Source organism: Aquarana catesbeiana, linkage group LG03, assembly GCF_042186555.1.
Source record: "Aquarana catesbeiana isolate 2022-GZ linkage group LG03, ASM4218655v1, whole genome shotgun sequence".
NCBI lineage: Eukaryota > Metazoa > Chordata > Amphibia > Anura > Ranidae > Aquarana > Aquarana catesbeiana.
In genome coordinates, this window is record NC_133326.1 from 485,601,061 (window position 1) to 485,625,837 (window position 24,777).

The following is a 24,777-nucleotide window of genomic DNA, read 5'->3' on the forward strand; positions in this document are numbered from 1 at the left end:
TCACTAAAGAAATGATCAATCTCTATGATGTCGGCTGGTTTAATATACTTTATAGTGCTTAGCTTGGGATGAACACACCAGGAAAGACTATGAAAAGTTTAGTGTAAATCACTCACTGCTCATCTGTGAGTATTTCTTATAATGAAGTATGCGGCAAGTTAACCTCCAAAAATCCTTAATCATATGTAAGAGCAAAAAAGATATCAGTATTCCCACTTGAAGAAAGGACAGTCTTTATTGCATACCCATGAAGCATGCCCCCCCTTGAGGACTGCTTGGATTTACCTGTTCTTCTGCATTGCTATGACCCTGTGAACATTCCAACCCACCTGATACTCTGGGTTCAGACATCTTCCACAACACCTTTAACCGCTTACCGACCAGCCGCCAGAGTTTTACTGCGGCAGAATGGCACGGGCAGGCGATTCGACGTTATGGTACGTCGTTCCTTTGGGTGGCCACTAGGGCCCCCCGGAGCCACCAAGCAGTCTACTGGACTGATCACAGGCACTCATACCTCGCTGTGCTCCTATGGCTGCTGTCTAACCAGGAGCTCACTAAAGAGGTACGTGGAAGGAGGGCGGGGTGACGTCATCGTCTGGAAAAAACAAATTGCTATTATCTTAAAAATAAAAACAGCACAATTTTTTATTTTTATGACACAAAAGAGCACAAAGGTAGCACTAACAAATAGTATGTTTGTTTTTAAGATTGAATAACTTTTTTAAGATTTTATATTATTAAGGCTTTTACTGGAGTAAGTAATGTGGTATTGATACACAGAGGAGGGTAATTGGTCAACCGAGTGCTGGATAAAAGCCCAGACTCGGAAGAATAATTTTCCTAAAAGACATTTCAATAGCACAAAAGCATAATTGACATATATGTATAATGAATTACCACCTTGAGCATAACCTGTAAAGGCAGTAAGGTTAGTTATCTAGGACAGGCAGTCACACACTAAAGGGGAACCCCAGGCCGGCCTATTCAACCTTTATATCCTAATGAGAAATCAGACAGAATAGGGGATGGAACTGGACCCTTTAAATGGTAATAACAGCAGTGTAAACACACAGAGATCCCTGTTCTCTGAGGGGAGAAGTGACAGATTGTCTGTTCATACAAAGTATGAACAGCGATCTGTCATCTCCACTAGTCAGTCCCCTCCACCCTTCAGTTAGAACACACACTAGGGAACACAATTAACCCCTTGATCGCCCCCTAGTGTTTACCCCTTCCCTGCCAGTGACATTTATACAGTAATCAATGCATTTTTATAGCACGGATCACTGTATAAATGCCAGTGGTCCCAAAAATGTGTCAAAATTGTCTGATGTGTCTGCCATAAGGTCGTAGATCGCCACCATTGCGAGTAATTTTGTAGATACTATAACATTTGCGCAAACCAATCAATATACGCTTATTGCAATTTTTATTACCAAAAATATGTAGAAGAATACATATCAGCCTAAACTGAGTAAAAATTTGCTTTAAAAAAAAAAGGGGGGGGATATTTATTATAGCAAAAAGTACAAAATATTGTATTGTTTTCAAAATTGTCGCTCTTCTTTTGTTTATAGCACAAAAAATAAAAACCGCAGAGGCGATCAAATACCACCAAAAGAAAGCTCTATTTGTGGGAAAAAAAAGGACGTCAATTAAAGCGACGCAGTGCCGAATCGCAAAAAATGGCTGGTCATTGAGCAGCCAAATCCTCCGGGGCTGAAGCAGTTAAAATGACACATCACACAAGTCAAATATGTTTATATTATTTAGGCTTTTACTGGAGTAAGTAATGTGGTATTGATACACAGAGGAGGGTAATTGGTCAACCGAGTGCTGGATAACAGCCCAGTCTCGGAAGAATAATTCTCCTAAAAGACAGCTTAGAAACATTTCAATAGCACAAAAGCATAATTGACATATATGTATAATGAATTACCGCCTTGAGCATAACCTGTAAAGGCAGTAAGGTTACTTATCTAGGACAGGCAGTCACACACTAAAGGGGAACCCCAGGCCGGCCTATTCAACCTTTATATCCTAATGAGAAATCAGACAGAATAGGGGATGGAATTGGGCACTTTAAATGGTAATAACAGCAGTGTCCAAGATGCAGGCCTGATAGTCTTCACCGGCAGTTGGAGCTCAAAATATTGTATCCAATAAGGCGCAATGGTGTGGTAATAAGCAGAAAGGCTTAACAAGCTAGTGATACTCCTTGAAGTGGCTTTAAGTAATGGTGTCCACTTACAGTGTTCCAAACAGTATTGCAGTAAAGTAGAGAGATATGTCTATAGGTGAAGAATGGCGGGGAGTTGCGTTATGTTATAACTGTAGTCCACATCGCTACACCCAGAAAATAATAGCAAAATATTTTAGGTAGTCCTCATGTGGAGTTGCGGCAGCCATCCATAACCCCTTTCTTCCCTGTGCCTGTATCCATCTTTCTCTTTTGCTACTGGGCAGAATGCTTGTAGCTCTACTTTCGGAAAAAAAAAACAAATGTAATTGTGCTTCTCCTGGATTGGTGAAAGGGTTGTACAGTGCCTTGAAAAAGTATTCATACCCCTTGAAATTTTCCACATTTTGTCATGTTACAACTAAAAACATGAATGTATTTTGTTGGGATTTTATGTGATAGACCAACACAAAGTGGCATATAATTGTGAAGTGGAAGGAAATTGCTCAATACTTTTTTATAATTTGACAAATAAATATCTGAAAAGTGTGGTGTACATTTGTATTCAGCCCCCCTGAGTTAATACTTTGTAGAACCACCTTTCACTGGAATTACAACTGCAAATCTTTTTGGGGGCGTCTCTTCCAGCTCTGCACATCTAGAGAGTGACATTTTTCCCTGTTCTTCTGTGCAAAATAGCTCAAGCTCTGTCAGATTGGATGGAGAGCGTCTGTGAACAGCAATTTTCAAGTCTTGCCACAGATTCTCATTTGGATTTAGGTCTGGACTTTGATTGGGCCATTCTAACACATGAATATGCTTTGCTCTAAACCATTCCATTGTATCTCTAGCTGTATGTTTAGGGTCGCTGTCCTACTCGAAGGTCAACCTCTGCCCTAGTCTCAAGTCTTTTGCAGACTCTAACAGGTTTTCTTCTAAGATTGCCCTGTATTTGGCTCCATCCATCTTCCCATCAACTCTGACCAGATTCCCTGTCCCTGCTGAAGAAAAGCATCCCCACAACATGATGCTGCCACCACCATGTTTCACAGTTGGGGATGGTGTGCAGTGTCAGTTTTCCGCCACATAGTGTTTTTCTTTAAGGCCAAAAAGTTCCATTTTGGTCTCATCTGACCAGAGCACCTTCTTTCACATGTTTGCAGTGTCCCCTACATGGCTTCTCACAAACTGCAAATGGGACTTCCAATGGCTGTCTGTCAGGGCAGGGCTCAGCCCTTCCTTCTCTGAGCTGGCCGCTCAGCTGTCAGCTAATTGCCAGCTCCTATCTCTCCACAGTGACTAACCTGTTGATGATATCCTGCTCGTCAGTCCTGCCTACTTAAGCTGTCCAGCTTAGATGATCTCTGCCTTCACCTTGGTCACATCTCTAGAGACGCTCTCCTGTGTTCCTGTTAAAGACTTGCTTGGCTGATATTCCTTCTGGCTCTAGATCCTGCTTGCTGTTCTACTATGCTCATCTCTGGCTCCCTGACGTTTTGGCTTGTCTGACTATCCGTTCCGGTTCCTGAACTCTGGCTATGTTTTGACTATGTTTACTCTGTTTACCTTTTTTATTATTATTAAACAAGTGTGATTTAACTGTACTTCTGTCTTGGTCTGATTCATGGTTTCTGACAGTAGGCAAAGGCCATGAATTCAGAAGATGCAGTCAATCCACTTGTCGGTAATATTTTTCCAGATTGGATGAGCAGGATCATCGCCATGGGTTTACAAACGCTCCTGAGTCGCACAGCTCACCTGGAATCTCCCACTGCGGCTGCTCAGGTACAACCTGTGTTGCAGGCCATCCCTGCTGCTGCTCCAGTCTCTGTGCAGGCACCCGCCTCGAGTATTACCTCTATAAGAGGTATATCTGGTTCCGCTCCGCTTCCCCAGTTATTTGGGGGCGATCCAGTCCAATGCAGAGGATTTCTCAACCAGGTTGAGATATACTTTGAGATACTGCCCCAGGTGTTTCCCACGGACAGAAGCAAAGTAGGTTTAGTGATATCTTTGCTTTCTGAGAGAGCCTTGGCCTGGGCAAACCCTCTATGGGAGACGCAAAAACCTGTTGTGTTGAGTTACCCTGAGTTTGTGGCTTCTTTTAAAAGGGTATTTGACGTTCCTGCACGCTCCGCTTCTGCTGCCAAGTGCCTCATGTCCATCAAATAGAGTAACTGTTGCCAATTACGCTATTGAATTCTGTACACTGGCAGCAGAGGTTGCTTGGAACAATGAGGCCCTTGTGGCTGCTTTTTCTCATGGTCTCTCGGATACCATCAAGTATGAGATAGCAGCCCAAGATATACCCATTGAGCTGGAGAGGTTGATCACGTTTGCCATCCTCATTGACTCCAGACTCAGAGAAAGACTCTCTTTTAAGGAGCGCTTGCAGGCGCCTCCTGTACATTTGTCTCCCAGCTTTGCAGTCCCACCCTTGCCTCCCTCATCTCCCATGCCTCCTGGTAACGAGTCGGTCAGTGAAGATGAACCCATGCACTTGGGCTTCACGCGTCTCTCTCTGCGGAGGGAACCCTTAGGAGGAGGGAGAGATTGTGTCTTTATTGTGGCCAGGCAGGTCACTTTTTGAAGTCTTGTCCTACCCGTCCAGGGAATGCCCGAACCTTGAGGTCCTGTCATGGACAGACCTTAGGTGGCGTTCTTTCGTCCCCAGTTATACAGAAGGATAAGCCCCTGGTTTTGCTTACCCTTTCTAGGGCTGAGTTGTCCATCGAGATTCAGGCTCTAATCGACTCTGGGGCTGCAGGCCTGTTCATTGATGTTGCCTTTGTATCGAAGCACTCGATTCCGCTGCAGCTGCGTGACACTCCACTTGCCATTGAGGCTCTTGACGGAAAACCTCTACAGCCTGCCCCTGTGACTCATGAGACTGTTCCATTGTCCATGGCTGTAGGGGCTCTTCACCATGACATAATCCAATTCCAAGTTATTTCCTCACCTAAATTTCAGCTGGTTATTGATTATCCTTGGTTACAGAGGCACAACCCCTCTTTTGATTGGCTCCATGCTGAGGTTTTCTCCTGGTCGCCACAATGCAGTAAGACATGCTTCCAGAAGGTAGCCAAGGTCCTGTGCACCTCTTCACTCTGCTCCCTGCCGGAGGAGTACCGCGATTTTAGTGATGTCTTTGACAAAGGTCAAGTAGTTTGCCTCCACACCGGTCATATTATTGCGCAATTGACCTTCAACCTGGTGCCATACCCCCTCGTGGCCGGGTTTACCCTTTGTCGGTCTTAGAGCATAAGGCCATGGAGGAGTATGTTGCAGATGCACTTTCTCGAGGTTTCATCCGCAAATCCTCGTCTCCTGCTGGTGCTGGTTTCTTCTTTGTGAAGAAGAGAAGTGGTAACTGAGACCTTGTATTGATTATAGGGGTCTCAATCATTCATGATTAAGAATGCCTATCCAATTCCACTGATTACAGAGTTATTTGACCACCTCAAGGGAGCAACAGTTTTCACAAAGCTTGATTTGAGAGGGGCATACAATCTCGTGAGGATTAAGGAGGGTGACCAGTGGAAAACTGCGTTTAATACCAAAACAGGCCATTATGAGTACCTCGTAATGCCTTTTGGCCTTTGTAACACTCCAGCAGTTTTCCAGGAATTTATTAGCCATGTCCTCCAAGATTTGTTGCAGTTATGTGTGGTGGTTTATCTCAAAGATATCCTCATATTTGCCAAGTCCCTGGAGAGCCACCACACAGAAGTCTGTTATGTGCTTCAGAAACTAAGAGAGAACATTCTCTATTGTAAATTGGAGAAGTGCAAATTCCATCGTGAACAGGTTAAATTCTTGGGTTATGTCATTTCCACTGCTGGTTTTTCGATGGACCCAGAGAAACTTTCAGTGGTCCTACAGAGGCCCCGACCCGTGGGTTTATGTCCTCTGCAGCGTTTTCTTGGCTTTGCCAACTATTATCGGAAGTTTATTCGTAACTTCTCGTCTCTGGTCAAGCCCCTGACTGATATGACCAGAAAGGACAGTAACCCACAGAGTTGGTCTCCGGAGTCCATTAAGGCCTTTGAGAGTCTCAAGGCTTCCTTTGCTTCTGCTCCTGTGTTGGCACATCCTGATCCTATGTTACCTTTTATCCTTGAGGTTGATGCTTCTAAGACTGGAGTTGGCGCCCTCCTGTCTTAACGTCCTACCTCTGAGAGTGCTATGCATCCTTGTGGCTACTTTTCGAAGAAATTGTCACCTGCGGAGGGCAATTACGAGATTGGTGACAGAGAGCTGTTAGCTATCATTTTAGCCCTGAGAGAACAGAGGCATCTCCTTGAAGGTACCACTGTGCCGGTTCTCATCCTTACTGACCATAAGAATCTCACATTCCTGTCTGAGGCTAAACGCCTCTCTCCCAGAAGGGCGCGGTGGGCTCTTTTCTTGTCTAGTTTCAATTACATTGTCTCATTCTTACCCGGTACTAAGACTGTAAGGGCTGACGCTTTGTCACGACAATTTTTCTCCACTTCCAAGATGGAGTTGGTTACGGTTCCCGTGATTCCTCCTGATCGTATTCTGGCTATGGCTTGCACCAGTCTCACTTCTGCTTTGGGTGACAAAATTCTTCCTGCTCAGGTACGTGCTCCTTCTGAGAAACCTTGTGACCGCTGCTTTGTCCCAGAGAGTCTCCGTACTGTCGTGCTCCAGACTTACCATTCTCCCAAGGCTGCTGGCTACCCTTGGAAGAATCAGCTCTTTTGGACCATTTTCCAACAATTCTGGTGGCCTAGTCTACGTGCTGACGTAACCTGCTTTGTAGCTGCCTGTTTCGTGTGTGCTCAGAGTAAGACTCCACGACACCTTCCAGTGGGCCTCCTACAACCCATACCCAATGAAGAGAGGCCCTGGACCCACCTGTCTATGGATTTCATTGTGGATTTACCCAACTCCCAGGGCAACACAGTTATCCCTATGTTGGTTGACCGCTTCTCGAAAACGTCTAATGGGGCCACAGAACGAGCCAATCAGTCCTTGGAGTAATTCCTACATTGCTAGATTTCTGACCATCGTAACAACTGGTCAGACCTCTTACCATGGGCAGAGTTTGCTCACAATAGTGCCTTGAAGTCTGCTTCTCCATTGTCCCCGTTTATGGCAAACTATGGTTTCCAACCTTCCATGATTATTCATTTGTTCCGCAGAGTATTCCTGCGTTAGAGGAGCATGTCCGTGGTCTTCATTCCATTTGGGCACAAGTCCAGGAGGCTTTGCACAATGCTAATGATAGGTACAGACTCCATGCTGACCGCAGATGCCTGCCTGCGCCTTCCTACCAGATTGGAGACAGGGTCTGGCTGTCATCTCGCAACATCCGACTTCATGTTCCCTCTCTGAAGTTTGCACCTCGGTTTATTGGGCCTTTCCATATTCTTAGCATTATTAACCCAGTGGCTTACGCATTAGACCTTCCTTCTATTATGCGTATTTCACATGTATTTCATGTCTCCTTATTAAAACCTTTGGTCTGCAACCGCTTTACCACCTCAGTGCCTCGTCCTCACCCTGTACAGGTTGAGAAGCATGAGGAATATGAAGTAAAGTCCATTGTTGACTCCCGTAGGTTCCGTGGGCGCATACAGTACCTGGTGCATTGGAAAGGGTACGGTCCGAAGGAACGCTCTTGGGTCTCATCCTCGGACGTACATGCCCCTGTCCTCCTCCGTGATATCCATAGACGTTTTCCCCTCAAACCTGGTGGTCCTCCAAGGGGGAGGGGTCATTGGGGAGTGGGTACTGTCAGGGCTGGGCTCAGCCCTTCGTTCTCAAAACTGGCTGCTCAGCTGTCGGCTAATTGCTCCTATCTCTCCACAGTAAATCACCTGTTGATGATATCCTGCTAGTCAGTCCTGCCTACTTAAGCCGTCCAGTCCAGATGATCTCTACCTTCGCCTTGGTCACATCTCTAGAGATGCTCTCCTGTGTTCCTGTTAAAGATTTGCTTGGCTGACATTCCTTCTGGCTCCAGATCCTGCATGCTGTTCTACTACGCTCATCGCTGGCTCCCTGGCGTTTTGTCTTGTCTATCTGTTCAGGTTCCTGAACTCTGGCTATGTTTTGACTATGTTTACTCTGTTTACCTTTTTTTTATTATTATTAAACAAGTGTGATTTAACTATACTTCTGTCTCAGTCTGATTCATGGTTTCTGACAATTGGCTTCCACTCCTGTCAATCAAAGTCAGTGAGCCAATGAGGAGAGAGAGGGGACCGGGCCGAGCCATGGTCACGCGTCTGAATGGACACACAGAGAAGTGGCTTGGTTTGGGTGCCCCCATAGCAAGCTGCTTGCTGTAGGGGCACTCGGCAGGAGGGAGGGGCCAGGAGTGCCTGAGAGAAGGATCTGGGTTGCTCTGTGCAAAACCATTACACAGAGCAGGAAAGTATGACATGTTTGTTATTTTTAAACAAAAGAAGAAGACTTTAATATCACTTTAATATCACTTAATTATTTGTATACTTACCCATATTAATGGCACAGAAATGCAGACACAAACTGACCCACAGTGAGATTTATCCTGATTGCCTATCTGTATGTATCCTTGGGCGAACGGCCAAATTGGCTTTGGCCACGCAACTGTTAATAATACTCCTGCAGGATGTTTCATACTTGTTATGCCATCAACCATTCTGCAATAAGTGCAGCTCAGCAGATTTTGAAATGGCTGTCCAAATTATCAGCCGTATAACTTCAGCAGAGAAAAAAACCTAGCAGCAATCCCAGAATAAAATCTCTGGCACTTCTAATGCCATATTTCCCTCTCTGCCTTGTCCCTTAATTTCTTTTCTCCTTTCTCCTCTAGACAAGCGAATATACAGTGAAAAAATCAATAACGAGGGACAGGAAGCTGAAGTAACGTATTCTTTTACTAATCTGTCCTTTAATCCATCTGAGGTGAAAGAATACAACAGGGTTTTCTTTCCCACACGTTCCTGTCAGGGCTGTAAATCAATCAATATACAGAAACTGCTAATTAACAGTCGAGCTGGCATAACAGTGTGTATTATTAATAAATAGCTCCTCTAATATGCCACAGCGTGTACTGGACTATTGATGTACCAGGTTATGCAGACATATACGACAGAGGTGAGAGCTGAGATTACCTTGGGTCCCCAAGGGACAGGGAGACGCAGTATTATCGAGTTGTCACACTGAGAGAGGACACCATCCTTCAACCTGAGCTTAGAAAGTCAATGACGATATCAGTATACTATCAAAACAAGCTGTTCCTTGACATGGAGAAAGAGGTTTGATGTATTGTTCATTCAGAGGAAATGAAGACTTCAACCACGCTGACCTGAGATATCGAGTTATAGCAACGCTTGGTCATGGCAAATATATTGCTCTCCATATTTTAGTAAGCACAGTTCTGCTAAAACTGGCTGAGCAAGGAAAGTCTACATGAGGCGGATATGTAAAAAGTTGGATGAATACATCCCAATGATGAACTAATTATAGGTAATTTTAGACACAATTTGCCTAAAATCATCTAGCATGGTTGCTCAGATATTTATATGGAAGGATGAAAAACACAATCACAAAATGACTACGTCTCATAAATGTTGCCTTTCTGCTTTTTTCCTTCTCCTCTGCATAAACAGATTGACTATAATTAGTAATGTGTACAATCAAACACTGAGCTAAGGAAGTATACAACTAAGCCAACTTAGGCAAACTGGCCTTTGGATCTTGTGGGACTAAAGTTGCAGCTGCAGGGATTAATGGCATGACCCATTATAAATGACAGATATGGCTGTTTTTAGACAGTTTAAAAGGAGGCAGTGGGTAATATTGCGTCTATGGTCAAAATCGGATAGAATTGGGGCAGTCTGAGATGGGACTGACAGTAGAGCTCCATAGTTTGTAATGCTTTGGAATGAGTATATTTTTTTATACCCACCTTCAAGAACAAGATAATTCATTATATTTTGTTATGAGAGCTAGTAGTTCACAGTGGAGGTAACCAGTAGCCTTGCCAAGCACACAGTAATAGCACAAGGAGTTGCTCTGTTATAGGGGAGGACTGGGTACCTTTGGGCTGGAGGAAAACTAGAACAGAGTCATCCTTTCATGGAAGGGAGAAGCTTTGGGCTAAAAAAAGTGTACCATTAAAAAATTTGGTGCAAGAGTGATTGGTGAAAATAATATAGCAGCTATTCCTAAAGAACATGGTTTGTTTCATTGTAGCTTTCTGCATTTGGTCACTTGGAATATCAGAAGTCTGTGCCAGAAGACTGCTCTCTATCAGACACTGATTACAGGTCTGAATAGGGAGCAGGTACCTGTACAGCACACATATCACTGGTTGCAGGTCCTACAATTAATGATATCTAACAGAGGAAGTATCTTCAATCAGGGCCTCCACCCAATCAGGTGCCCCTGGACGACGTAACTCTATTACGAAATGCGTAGCCTTTTATTTTTCATGGTGCATCTATCCTATTGCGGGTTGGTGTCTAAACGTGCCAGTTTGAGTGTTTATGCCACGGTAGCAATGCCCTGGTTGTGCCATTATATCCCAAGGATTTTGGCTCATCTGGTGTGGTCCGGAGGAATTATCCCTTTCAAGCTTTCTCTGATCCTCTGTAGTGGGGGATCATGAGTCTCTGGTAAGCGGCCATTGTTTACTTGTGGTGGTGGATCGAGCACTAATTCCACATACAGCAGAGATCCTACAGCCTTTTATGGACTCTTTACTTACTTATCACATTGGTGATTTAGTTATATATGTATATGGACTCATGTGCATTCACTTATTCATATTATTTATTAATTTAACTTATTTCACTTTCCATTATATCATTTATTTTGGTTTTATGTCACTTTGATATGTTCACATTTTTGTATTCACTTTGTACATTTTGTATGATATGCATTCAGGGATTTATTGCTGATTGGTGATTATTTACATGCATGTCAGTTTTCAGCACGATTCCAATTTTTTCCAATTTATCATTTACTGTGTTTGTGTTGCCCAGAGGAATTGCTGCTTTTCAACTTGCACAACTATTTAGTTTTGTCATTTTGTTGTTTGTTTCACCAGAGCGCAGTTTCTTTCCCCTTTTTTCCCTCCACCCAACATACACGAGATTACCAAAAAATTGGGAGGCCTACCTTTACACGCACATGAACTTTAATGGCCTCCCAGTCTTAGTCTGTAAGGTTCAATATTGAGTTGATCCACGCTTTGCAGCTATAACAGCTTAAACTCTTCTGGGAAGTCTGTACACAAGGTTTAGGAGTGTGTCTATGGGAATGTTTGACCATTCTTCCAGAAGCACATTTGTCAGGTCAGTCACTGATGTGGACGAGAAGGCATGGCTCGCAGTCACTGCTCTAATTCATTCCAAAGGTGTTCTGTCGGGTTAAGGTCAGGACTCTGTGCAGGCCAGTCAAGTTCCTCCAGTCCACAGCAAACTCGCTCACCCATGCCTTCATGGACTTTGCGCACTGGTGGGCAGTCATGTTGGAACAGGAAGGGGCTATCCCCAAACTGTTCCCACAAAGTTGGGTGCATGAAATTGTCCAAAATGTCTTGGTATGCTGACGTCTTAAAAGTTCCTTTCACTGGAACTAAGGGGCCAAGCCCAACCCCTGAAAAATAAACCCACACCATAATCCCCCCTCCACCAAATGATTTGGACCAGCGCACAAAGCAAGGTCCATAATGGCAAGGATAAGCGAGTTTGCTGTGGAGGAACTTGACTGGCCTGCACAGAGTCATGACCTCAACCCGATAGAGCACCTTTGGGATGAATTAGAGCGGTGGCTGCGAGCCAGGCCTTCTCGTTCACATCAGTGACTGACCTCACAAATGCATTTTTGGAAGAATGGTCAAACATTCCCATAGACACACTCCTAAACCTTGTGGACAGCTTTCCCAAAAAAGTTGAAGCTGTTATAGCTGCAAAGAGTGTGCCAACTTAATACTGAACCCTACGGACTAAAACTGGGATGCCATTAAAGTTCATGTGTGTGTGTGTGTGTGTAAAGGCAGGCGTCCCAATATTTTTGTTAATATAGTGTATCATTAATAGTACTGGCCAAGGGGGCAAATGCCCTTCCTGCCATGCAGCCCAATCCTCCCCTGGTGTGTTGCCCAACATAATTGCAGAAAGTGATCCAGTTTAGGCTCTTATCCATGAAAACCTATACCAAAGTTATCCACAGTTATTTTTTCAATCCTGCAAGGTATTAAAAAGCTTTTGCAATAACGGGATAAATGGATTCCTCTCTAAGCACTATTGTGAGTGCAACCAACTTGGTAAAACCTTATGTGGTAAAGCAAATACAAATAAACATTGACAGCAGTAGCTGCAAATCATATTCTTTTATAACAGATTGTTTTGTCCTGCTGTGGAGTAATTATGTCCCAGTTGGAGCTGCAAATCCTTCTAAATATGGCAAACTATGAACTTGTTAACATTTAAAGATTTCCCTGCTGTGTTGTTGAAAGCAGCTGAACATGTGAACATCACGCAAAACAGAAAATACAGGTAGTCATAGTTATTATTGATATCTAAAACCTATGCACATAAATCAACAAGTTTACGGGTGCAGTGAACCAATTAGGGCTTTATTGGCACTAACCATACATGGAGACATAAAAACTGGACTGTGAAGAGATACAATACAATATGCACATATGCACAACATGAAGGGTTTTTCTCCGTCACACTTTAGCGGATCGGGTCAGATGTCAGCGGGCATGTCACCACTGACATCCGACGCTCCATAGACCTGTATGGAGCATCCGTTCAGGTCCGCCTAAAAAACTGTTTGGCGGACCTGAACGGGGTCCGCCCGTGTGAAAGGGGCCTTAGTGGACAGCATAATAAAGAGAGTTTTTTTTTTTCTACCAGTAAATGTGAAGTTGTACTTTAACCCTAATGCAAAATAAATCTAGCCCCAAACTTAAGGTAGTATTAAAGTTCCACTTTTAAAAATTACTAGCAGTTAAAGAACAGGCCCGTAGCTAAAGGGAACCTTGGGCGAAGGGCTAGCATGACTGGGGACAGCTGTGGGGTGAGCACCAGGTGTTATAATGGGAAGTGAGGTAGGAAAAGGGGAGGGGGAGTGCTGGTCATTGGTCAGGGGAGGAGAGATCGGAGTTAATTTTGACCCCTGCAGAGGGAGGGGTTTTAATTCATTCAGGAGCAGCAGAAAAAGGGTGAAGATAGGTAGGGTTTTTTCCCAGCCACCCTCCCTGTTGTTTGGTTGTGGATTATGTTGTGTGTATTGGTTTATGTGGGCCTGGATCTCTGGTTCAGGAAGGTTGAAATGGTGAAAGGTAAACAGGATATGGTGTGGGGATGGGTTGGACCTATCTCGGTACCCTCCCTAGATGGAAATAATGGGCTACCGGTCATCGAGCTGCAGTGGCAAGAAGGTGCCAAGAGTTTGTCCCTGTGCTAGTGGGATCACGGCTAGGGGCCAGGATGCTGAGATGGCGGTGGTGCAACCGATGCGGTAGATATACCTTCCTTCTCGAACCTTAGACAGAACAGTAGTTTAAAAGTTGGGTTTATATAGGTGGTATATATATATATATATATATATATATATATATATATATATATATTGTTGTGGAAAATTTTATATTAATGTGTTCAATCGTAGCCCGCTCTAAAGAGCGGACTGGGGCAGACCAACGCTGGTTGAGATCCGTTTGGTAGTGAAAAGCTCTTTGGGGATGTAGAGAAATGTTTGTGGAGTGGGGACATGTCCGCCAGGTAAGGGCCCCTGTGCGATGCACAGAACGATCGTCTGGTGGGGGTGTGTTCACTCTGCAAAGACATTATCGGTTTAACGAGTGTGCTCTCATGTTGCCCCTGTGTGCCTGATCAACACATTTGTGGCCCAATGAGTGTAAGCCTGACGATAATCTCTCGACCACAAAGACAGTAGAATAATCCAGGCATACATTGTTCTCTGGAACAATGTATAATAGGGATTTTTATCAACGGAAATACGGGAGTCTTTTGGGTTGTTCTGGTTGGAGACAGGGTTAATGTTTGAAAGCCATGTGGCTTCTAAAAACATACAGGCACCCTGTCTCTGCTCAGACACACCCATAAGACTCCTGTAGTCATTGTTCATTGGTTGTTGCATTTTCCTGTGTTAAATCCTTATATGGTCATTGATATCCTGTGAGGTCACAAGCTTTGTAAGAGGTGTTATTGGCTGTTGGAGGCCGAACCCTCGAGCTTCGGGACTTCCTATTGATATGCTAATAAAGTGGCTCACTCAGACAGCTGAGGCTGGCTGGCTGCAGTGTAGGGATGAGCCGAACACCCCCCTGTTCAGTTCGCACCAGAATATGCGAACAGGAAAAAAGTTCGCTCGAACACGCGAACACCATTAAAGTCTATGGGACACGAACATGAATAATCAAAAGTGCTAATTTTAAAGGCTTATATGCAAGTTATTGTCATAAAAAGTGTTTGGGGACCCGGGTCCTGCCCCAGGGGACATGGATCAATGCAAAAAAAAAGTTTTAAAAACGGCCGTTTTTTCAGGAGCAGTGATTTTAATAATGCTTAAAGTCAAACAATAAAAGTGTAATATCCCTTTAAATTTCGTACCTGGGGGGTGTCTATAGTATGCCTGTAAAGGGGCGCATGTTTCCTGTGTTTAGAACAGTCTGACAGCAAAATGACATTTGGAAGGAAAAAACCCATTTAAAACTACCCGCGGCTATTGCATTGCCGACAATACACATAGAAGTTCATTGATAAAAACGTCATGACGTGGGAGTCCCCCTAAATTCCATACCAGGCCCTTCAGGTCTGGTATGGATATTAAGGGGAACCCCGGCCAAAATTTAAAAAAAAAAATGATGTGGGGTTCCCCCTAAATTCCATACCAGACCCTTCAGGTCTGGTATGGATTTAAAGGGGAACCCCGCGCCAAAAAAAAAAAAAAAAGCGTGGGGTCCCCCCAAAAATCCATACCAGACCCTTATCCGAGCACGCAACCTGGCAGGCCGCAGGAAAAGAGGGGGGGACGAGAGTGCGGCCCCCCCCTCCTGAACCGTACCAGGCCACATGCCCTCAACATTGGGAGGGTGCTTTGGGATAGCCCCCCAAAACACCTTGTCCCCATGTTGATGAGGACAAGGGCCTCATCCCCACAACCCTGGCCGGTGGTTGTGGGGGTCTGCGGGCGGGGGGCTTATCGGAATCTGGACGCCCCCTTTAAGAAGGGGACCCCCAGATCCCGGCCCCCCCCCCCTGTGTGAAATGGTAAGGGGGTACTTACCCCTACCATTTCACTAAAAAACTGTCAAAAATGTTAAAAATGACAAGAGACAGATTTTTGACAATTCCTTTATTTAAATGCTTCTTCTTTCTTCCTTCATCTTCTTCTTCTTCTGGTTCTTCTGGCTCTTCTGGTTCTTTCTCCGGCGTTCTTGTCCAGCATCTCCTCCGCTATCTTCTTCTCCTCGGGCCGCTCCACACCCATGGCATGGGGGGAGGCTCCCGCTCTTCTCTTCATCTTCTTCTTTATCCTCTTCTCTTCTTCCTTCTTCTCTTCTTCTCTTCTTCATTTTCTTCTCCGGGCCGCTCCGCACCCATGCTGGCATGGAGGGAGGCTCCCGCTGTGTGACGGCGTCTCCTCGTCTGACGGTTCTTAAATAACGCACGGGACATGACGGGACTTCCCTGTAGCATTCCCCGTGATGGTCCCGTCATGTCCCGTTTTTGCATTGATCCATGTCCCCTGGGGCAGGACCCGGGTCCCCAAACACTTTTTATGATAATAACTTGCATATAAGCCTTTAAAATTAGCACTTTTGATTTCTCCCATAGACTTTTAAAGGGTGTTCTGCGGCATTCGAATTTGCCGCGAACACCCCAAATTGTTTGCTGTTCGGCGAACTTGCGAACAGCTAATGTTCGAGTCGAACATGAGTTCGACTCGAACTCGAAGCTCATCCCTACTGCAGCGTGTTCTTGGAACTGGAAGCATGAGGATGTGATTATTTGTCTAGTTGGCTGGATGGGGCACACACCAGAGGATGGATACGATCAAAAGGTGAGATGCATTTATATCATTAAACAAAATTGTTATTATGATTAGAAACAGGAGATTTGAGGGGCAGGAGGCGGAGCCTAGCAGAGCAGACATGCATTGTTAGAGCTCCACACTGCTGAGGAGAGAAGAGAAGGACAAAGCGGAGCCTGCAGGCTCAAAAGGTATCCATTTGAACCTTTTTGCCCCAGGGAACAAACTGTGAAAGTTTGGGCAGGAAATATGGTACTGGGAGGAAACCGTGGCAGAAATAAAAATCACCTCACAAAGAGCTCACAGGCACTCACTGCAGCTGAAGCAGCTCCAGTCATCTCACAAGATACAGCATCAGGGCGCTCTCACAGACAGAAAATGTCACAGCAAGACTCTCCATTTGAGTCAGATACAGAACAAATCCTCTCACAAACTTCTCCACAAGCCTCCTCAGTATCCCCAGTAATATTATTACAATTTGAAAAGATGCTTCATAAGGCTTTAAAACAAACCTCAGACCAAATAACAAAAAGCCTAACCAAAGAAATAAGAGAGCTGGGAAACCGCACCGCAGCCTTAGAAATAAAAATGGATGAAATTGAAATTACAACCCAAGAAAATATAACAGAATTGGAACAATTAAAAAAAGAGAATTTAATACTTCAAACTAAGCTCGAAGATTATGAAAATAGAGCCAGACGTTCAAACTTGCGCATAAGGGGAATACCTGAAACTGTGACAGACCTGCAATCTACTATTACTGCTCTATTACAAGAACTAAAGCCAGATATCCCTATTGAACGTTTAGAACTGGACAGAGTACACAGAGCCCTCACAGCCAAAAAGAAAGATGGACCCCCACGTGATATAATCACAAAATTTCATTATTACAGAACGAAAGAACAAATACTAATTGCTGCAAGAGAAAAAAAGGAACTTAATTTTCAAGGACACAATTATCAAATTTTTGCTGACCTATCCCAACTTACTATTACTAAAAGACGATCCACGAAACCCCAACTAATGGAACTGCAACGCCACAACATTATGTATCAATGGGGCTTCCCCTTTTCAGTCAGATTTAACCACCAAGGTACAATTTACAGAAGCAGATCAGCAGATGAACTACAACAAACCCTTTTAAAATTAAATCTGACAGAACCCACAAGCAGCAACACTCCCACACGCAGAAGAATGGCATCATCTTCACCTTCAGGCAGCACCCAGAAAATTCCAGAACAAAATGGGAATCATCATTCTCACAAAAGAGGCCGTTATGCCACATCATCCATGGACCAAGAAGATTCAATGGACTGACATTAAAATTCCTGATATCTCTTCATTTATTATACTAAGAGATGGTTCTCTATAAAAAACCTGTATTTATAACTGAATGTAACTGCATTCTGATAGTCACACACTGTGTGGGATCATGTTACATTCCAGTTATATTTCTTATTACTTCTGATTCATATAGCCTTAGAATATATAAGTGAAATAAGGAAATTCTTGTTCAGTTATATATTATCAGGTAATAACAATAGATTTATTACTTTTTAGGACAAATATGTTCAATAATCCAGAAGTAATGGAAGCTTTTTCTTTCTTTTCTTAAAACAAATATATTATGACCTAACTAGTTCCTAGAATTATGTTTTTGTTTATTCTAATCTGAAGCAATACAACCTCAATTTTATGAGTTAACATATCTAAACAGTTACATATGAATAAAATATGTAATTGTTTACTCTAAAAGGGTTAAAATCCCAAAATAATTCAAACTATCTTCATCAATACCAAAGTTATTAACAGTACCTTTCTAACTGAATTATTTAGCCTAGGGCAAGACTAACCATATACAACCACCCTGGAATAAATAATTTCAACAAAAACTAAATTCCGCACTCCAATTAATGAAACATCATTTTGATGTCTTTTGACATAGCACTTCTCTCCTGTAAGCGGAAGATCCGTGTACCCCCATTAGCCCTCCTCATTCTCCCAACCATATTATGTGGGAGTGTGACGAAGGCACTTATTCCCCTGAGAGCGATATTTATTCTCTTTCACGGGTAAATTGTGATTACTTGCAAAAAATAATTTATACAATGTATCATCTAATCTCATATGTTTTTTGTTTACTCTTTACTCCAGAATTCACTGGTTTCTTTTCTATCTATTCATCTCTTCAGTCCACACAGGTTGATCTGCGCAGACAGCTCTGCATAACAAAAAGTAAGTCAAAACTATTTGATCTATTGCCATGGCACCACTAAATATACTTTCCCTGAATGTTCAGGGAATAAATGTCCCTCAAAAAAGGACCAAAGCCTTCTGTACTTTCCATAACAAGAAGGCTCACATAGTATGCCTCCAAGAAACACACTTCACCAAAGATTCTACTCCAAAATATATTTCTCCTTTTTATCAACAAATTTACACGGCTTCTGCCTGTACCAAGCAAAGGGGAACTCTAATTGCATTTCACCGATCCACACCATTCACCTTATCATCAGAAATTAAAGACCCAGAAGGTAGATACCTGATACTCATGGGTTATATAATGGATACAGCAATCACGGTGATTTCCTACTACGCTCCTAACAAACAACCTACACCATTCCTCTCACATATATTACAAGTGATTAATACACACAAAATAGGAACAGTGATAATGTGCGGGGATTTGAACCAGGTCCTCCTCCCATTTCTAGATAAATCACCTTTTACACCATCCAAAATAACCTCTAGATTACCTTTTTCTCAACTTCTTTCCAAATACAATCTGGTAGATTCATGGAGAGAAAGTAACCCAATGAAAAAGAAATTCACTTATTTCTCGCACCCTCATCAAACCTTCACCAGAATAGATCATATTTTTCTAACAATAGGAATGATACCAGAAATTATTGCATCAGATATAATTCCGATTCCGTGGTCTGACCATAATGCAGTATACACTACTATAGCCTCAGCCATACCAAAAGCGCATGACCCAACGTGGTACTTACCGGACATAATGCTCAAACACCCACTACATCAGATGGCCATTGAACAAGCTTTAAAGGAATACATATCAATTAATAATACAACAGACATCTCCCCAATAACACTGTGGGAAGCTCATAAGCCTGTCTTGCGTGGTACAATACAAAGACAAATGGCACTATTTAAACGGGAACGCAAAAATCTAGCAAAAAAACTAGAACTCAATTTTAATGCAGCCTACATATCATTTCAAGATAATCCATCTCAGAGTACAAAATCTCATCTGGAAAAATCTAGATTGGAATACGATCTATTTCTCACTGAGTCAGTTGATAAATCCCTCAAACGCTCCAAACACAATTTCTACATGAATACAAACAAACCAGGTACATATTTGGCTCGGGCATTAAATTCAACTAACAAATCTTTCAAACCAATACGTTTGAAATTATCAAAAAATGTTTACACTTGTAATCCAGTTAAAATAGTCCATAAATTTCACTCACATCTCGCAACTTTATATAAGACAAACAATGAATTTAATCCTACAGAGGCTGAATCCTTCTTCTCAAAAATAACCTTACCTGAATTATCTCAGAATCAAAAAAGCAGTTTGGATGAGCCTATAACTATAGATGAAGTTGCTAACGCCATAAAAGACCTAAAACTTAACAAAAGACCAGGCCCAGACGGCTACTCGGCTTTATACTATAAAACATTCTCAGAAATACTCTCTCCCATTCTCACTGAAACTTTTAACAATCTTCTAGATGGACATTCTTTTCGGCAAGAAACACTAATGGCAATTGTTTGTATGATCCCAAAACCCCTTTCTGATGATACTTCCTGTGTGAATTATCGGCCTATCTCTCTGTTAAACCTCGATATTAAATTATTAGCAAAAATAATAGCAAAACGTCTCAATAGCATTATAGGAAAATTAATACATAGAGATCAAGTAGGCTTCATGCCAAATAGACAGGCAGGCGATAATATACGCAGGGCAGTGTTATTGGCACATATTGCTAAAAAACGGAAAATCCCTTTATGTTTTCTATCTCTCGATATTAAGAGGGCATTTGACACAGTATCCTGGCAATATATGCAATATTCATTACAAAAATGGGGTTTTGGACCCCACTTTTTAACATGGATCAAAGCATTATATAATAAACCCAAAGCCTATATAAAATATGCTGGATACAAATCTGAAGCCTTTAATATCGAAAGAGGTACCCGACAGGGTTGCCCATTATCTCCCTTATTATTTGCCCTTATACTCGAACCCATGGCCCAATACATCAGAACAAACCAAACTATAACTGGCATTGAAGTAGGAGGTATTACACACAAATTATGTATATTTGCAGACGATATATTACTTTTTCTATCATCACCACAGGTCTCTGGTCCTAACTTAATACCAGCTCTTGATGGATTTGCAACCCTATCCGGCCTTATGATTAATCCTAAGAAATGCCTAGTGCTTAATATTTCACTCACAAACATGGAATTGATCCCGGCTAGGGCTGCACTCCCATTCACATGGGCAGAAAAATCAATCCCATATCTTGGAATTCATTTAACAGCATCTCATTCTGACTTATTCTCAACCAATTATCCTCCTGTATTAAGACAGATCACAAATCTAATAAAACAATGGTCGCAACTTCCTTTATCCTGGATAGGGAAGATTAATGCAATCAAAATGACTATTCTACCCATATTGCTTTATCTATTCAGAGTCCTCCCTATTCCAATTCCTTCCTATTTTTTGAGAATAGTACAAAAAAGAGCAACTTCGTTTATATGGGGCTCTTCTAAACCACATATACCTATACACACACTACATCTTCCCAAAAATAAAGGAGGCCTGGGATACCCTAATTTTACTAACTACTACAGAGCAGCACATTTGGCCAGTTTGTCCAAATACCATGCAAAACAGGAAATCCCATTATGGGTATTTATAGAGGCTTCAGAAAATGACCCTCTATTAATATCAAATTTATTATGGCTTGATCCTAAAGACCGCTTTAAAATTCATAATCCCATAACTAAACACTTCTTATCTCTCTGGGATAAACTAAAAACCAAATATCAGTTACAATCTCCACACAATCCTCTCCTTTCTTTTATCAGAAATCCGGCCTTTTATCCGGCATGGATCTACCCAAATTCTTTTAAAGCTTGGACAACATCAGGCATTCAGACACTAAATGACTTCATAGCATCTAAATCATTCCTTTCATTCCCATCGCTTAGAGAAAAATATGATCTACCAAACTCTGAGATATTTAGATATCTCCAAATCAAAAATTTCTATACACCATTCCTAAAGGGGGATACACCATTATCCCAATTATCCATTTTTGAATCAATCTGTACAAAAGATCCATTTGCTAAAGGTACAATTTCATCACTTTATAATCAATTATATGGAGTAGCAAATCTTAATAGACCCTCTTATGTTCAGAGGTGGGAGGAGGACCTGGGACGAACTTTAGAAGACACGGACTGGTCTAACATATGGCTCACATCTAAGTCATCTTCACCCAACATCTTTGCACTGGAGACAAATTATAAAGTCCTAACTCGCTGGTACCTTGTACCCGCTAGAGTGGCAAAATATTCACCTAATACCTCAGCTCTTTGTTTTCGAGGATGCCCAGAAATAGGCACATATTTACACATATGGTGGACGTGCCCAGTAATCCAAACCTTCTGGAAGGAAGTCTTCGTGATTGCATCTAAAATATTTAAAAAAATAATACAACCAGATCCATATTTAACTTTACTTAATCTAAAACCGGAATGGTTAACACTCTCTCAATTCAAACTTATCATCCAACTAATAACGGCTGCAAAACAAACAGTGGCCAAGGCATGGAAATCTCCTACATTGGTACTAGCAGAAACAATTCACAGAATGAATAATACAATGTCCCATGCTAAGATGGTAGCCATCGATCAAAATCAAATTCCAAAATTTGAAAAACTTTGGCATCCTTGGATAAAACAACAGTTCCTGTCAAATTTCAATGACTCTGTCCTGTTGCCATGGTAACAGATTAAATGACTTACAGAGACACCCATTCTAAGGCTTCAAAGAGAACTAAAAAGAATAATAAACTGACGAGCGGGACAACCTTGTGGACCATACCTCTACCTTTCAACCCTTTTTCTTCTTTCTCTTTCCTTTTCTCCACCTTACGATTAAAGCTCATTATCAGAATTTATTTGACCTATATACACTCTACTTGTAAACAATATGTATAGTAGGTATAAATCATTTGAATACCTACAAAAGTAACTAAGGAAATGATATATATCTTTAATTTAGGTTTACGTGAACCCAATGTTTAATATTTGAAATTTCATGATATTTACCTATATAAACCCTACTGTAAAACAATGAGCTTACTTTATAGATCCTTGTAAACTTACTTTATGTATCTTTATAACATTGTATACTCAATAAACTTCTTTTGACAAGAAACAGGAGATTTGGCTGTGTGCTTTGTGTACAACCAAATTTCGCTGACAATATATATATATATATATATATATATATATATTTCTGTTATATATATATTAATATAATATAATATTTAATATATTTAATATATTTAATGTAATATATATATTTAAATGGAGTTTATTTTTATAAATTTGGTATTTGTTAATAAAGGGGACGGATGGCCATTTAATCCAGAAGGTGTGGTGTGTTTTATTTTAATAAGTAAAGTAAGGCAAGTAGTTGGAGGTATTTTAGTGTAGGTGCAGCAGACGGGACACAAGCTATACACCAGTCATGTTTTTTGGTAAAAGAGACGTAAAAAGTCTCTTTTACGAAAAAAAAAAAAAAAAAACCTTCTTACTAGCTCCTAGCAAGTTTTCTTTTCCTTTGCACAATGAACAGCACATGCAACCTACAGTGTATATCTTGGCTCAATCTCGGCATGCTATGAGAAAAGTCTAGTCTCAGGGACCATGTCACTCCTGTGTGCATATGCAGCAGTTATATCATCAGTGGTAGAAGAACCTGTCACTGCTACAGGAGGGCACTCTAAAAGGTACGTGTACCATAATATGCAAGCATCCTTTGGATATTTGCACATTATGGCATACATCTACCACCAGTTAGCAGAATTTAGTACAGGTCAGTAAACTTCCCAAATCGGGTACTTGGATGATTGGAGAGGAGCGCCAGTGTCCAGAAAAATGTCTCACTTGATGATTTTTAAAATAGTTTATTAAAGATAGAAGTATACAAGTGGAGCGAACGCTCTTTGGGGGAATCGCCTCCCCCCTTTGTCAGGGCTGTATTTCTTGGAGAATGGTTAAAGGGGTTGTAAAGGTAAAAATTTTTTTTTTTTAAATAACAAACATGTTATACTTACCTTCACTGTGCAGCTCGTTCTGCACAGAGTGGCCCCGAACCTGGTCTTCTGGGGTCCCTGTTTCAGCTCCTCCCCGCAAGCATTAACCACCTTAATGCGAGCTCCCTCGCATGGTGGTTAGTGCTTGCGGGCGCGCTCCCGTGATACAGCCGGCGGCTATAGCCACTCACTGTATCACTCGGCCCCGCCCCCCAGCGCCGTGTCATTGGATGTGATTGACAGCAGCGCGAGCCAATGGCTGCGCTGCTTCCAATCCATCCACTGTAGCCAATCAGCGGCCAGGGTGAGCGGAGGAATAGCTGTCGGGAACGAGAAGCTGACTTTCGAGGCGTCAGGTAAGTAAAACGGGGGGGCTGGGGGCGGCGGTATTGTCAGAAGTTTTTTCACCTTAATGCATAGAATGCATTAAGGTGAAAAAATGTTTACCTTTACAACCCCTTTAAGCTCTAAGTGGATTAAAAATATTCGATCAGCTGCTCTGCAGTATGCCAGTGTTGTGGAGCAGGAGGCAGAAAGCCTTAAACTATTTTAAAAATCCTCAAGTGAGACATTTTTCTGGACACTGGGAACTGCTCTCCAAGTGTTCCCTACAGTAACGCTCCCATTGTCGATATCTGAAATGTAGCGGACCTAGACACCGACAGAGTCTATCACCTACCACCTATAATTTGGAACTATAATATATATAATATAAAACTCATTGGAATCCCCTCTATACACTCCATACTGTATTTTGCCACTAGGCAGCCTCCATCAGCACCAGTCCAGCGCAGTCTTCTACTCAAACTTGATACCCACAGGTGGGTATATAGACAGTCAAAAAAACACTGACAGTGGTTTCAATTCCTTATCACTTTATGCAGCACTAAAAAAAAATACTTTGGCTTTAGATACATTTTAGGGCTTATTTACGATTTACATGTATTACCCTGTGTTATTCTGTGCATTAACATCCGTTGCATTACAGCAACCCATTGAAATCAATAGGTTTCTGATGCCAAAATGCCCCAAAAATCGGACATATCACAAAATTTTTCCAACGTATGTGCATTGCTTTATTGCACTGGGGTGCTATTCAAAATGAATGGCACCACAATATACCAACACACGTAACGTGAATTGCCATGTGTTGTGATTATGTGCATGGTAATATGTGCGTTTCTGCAATGCAAA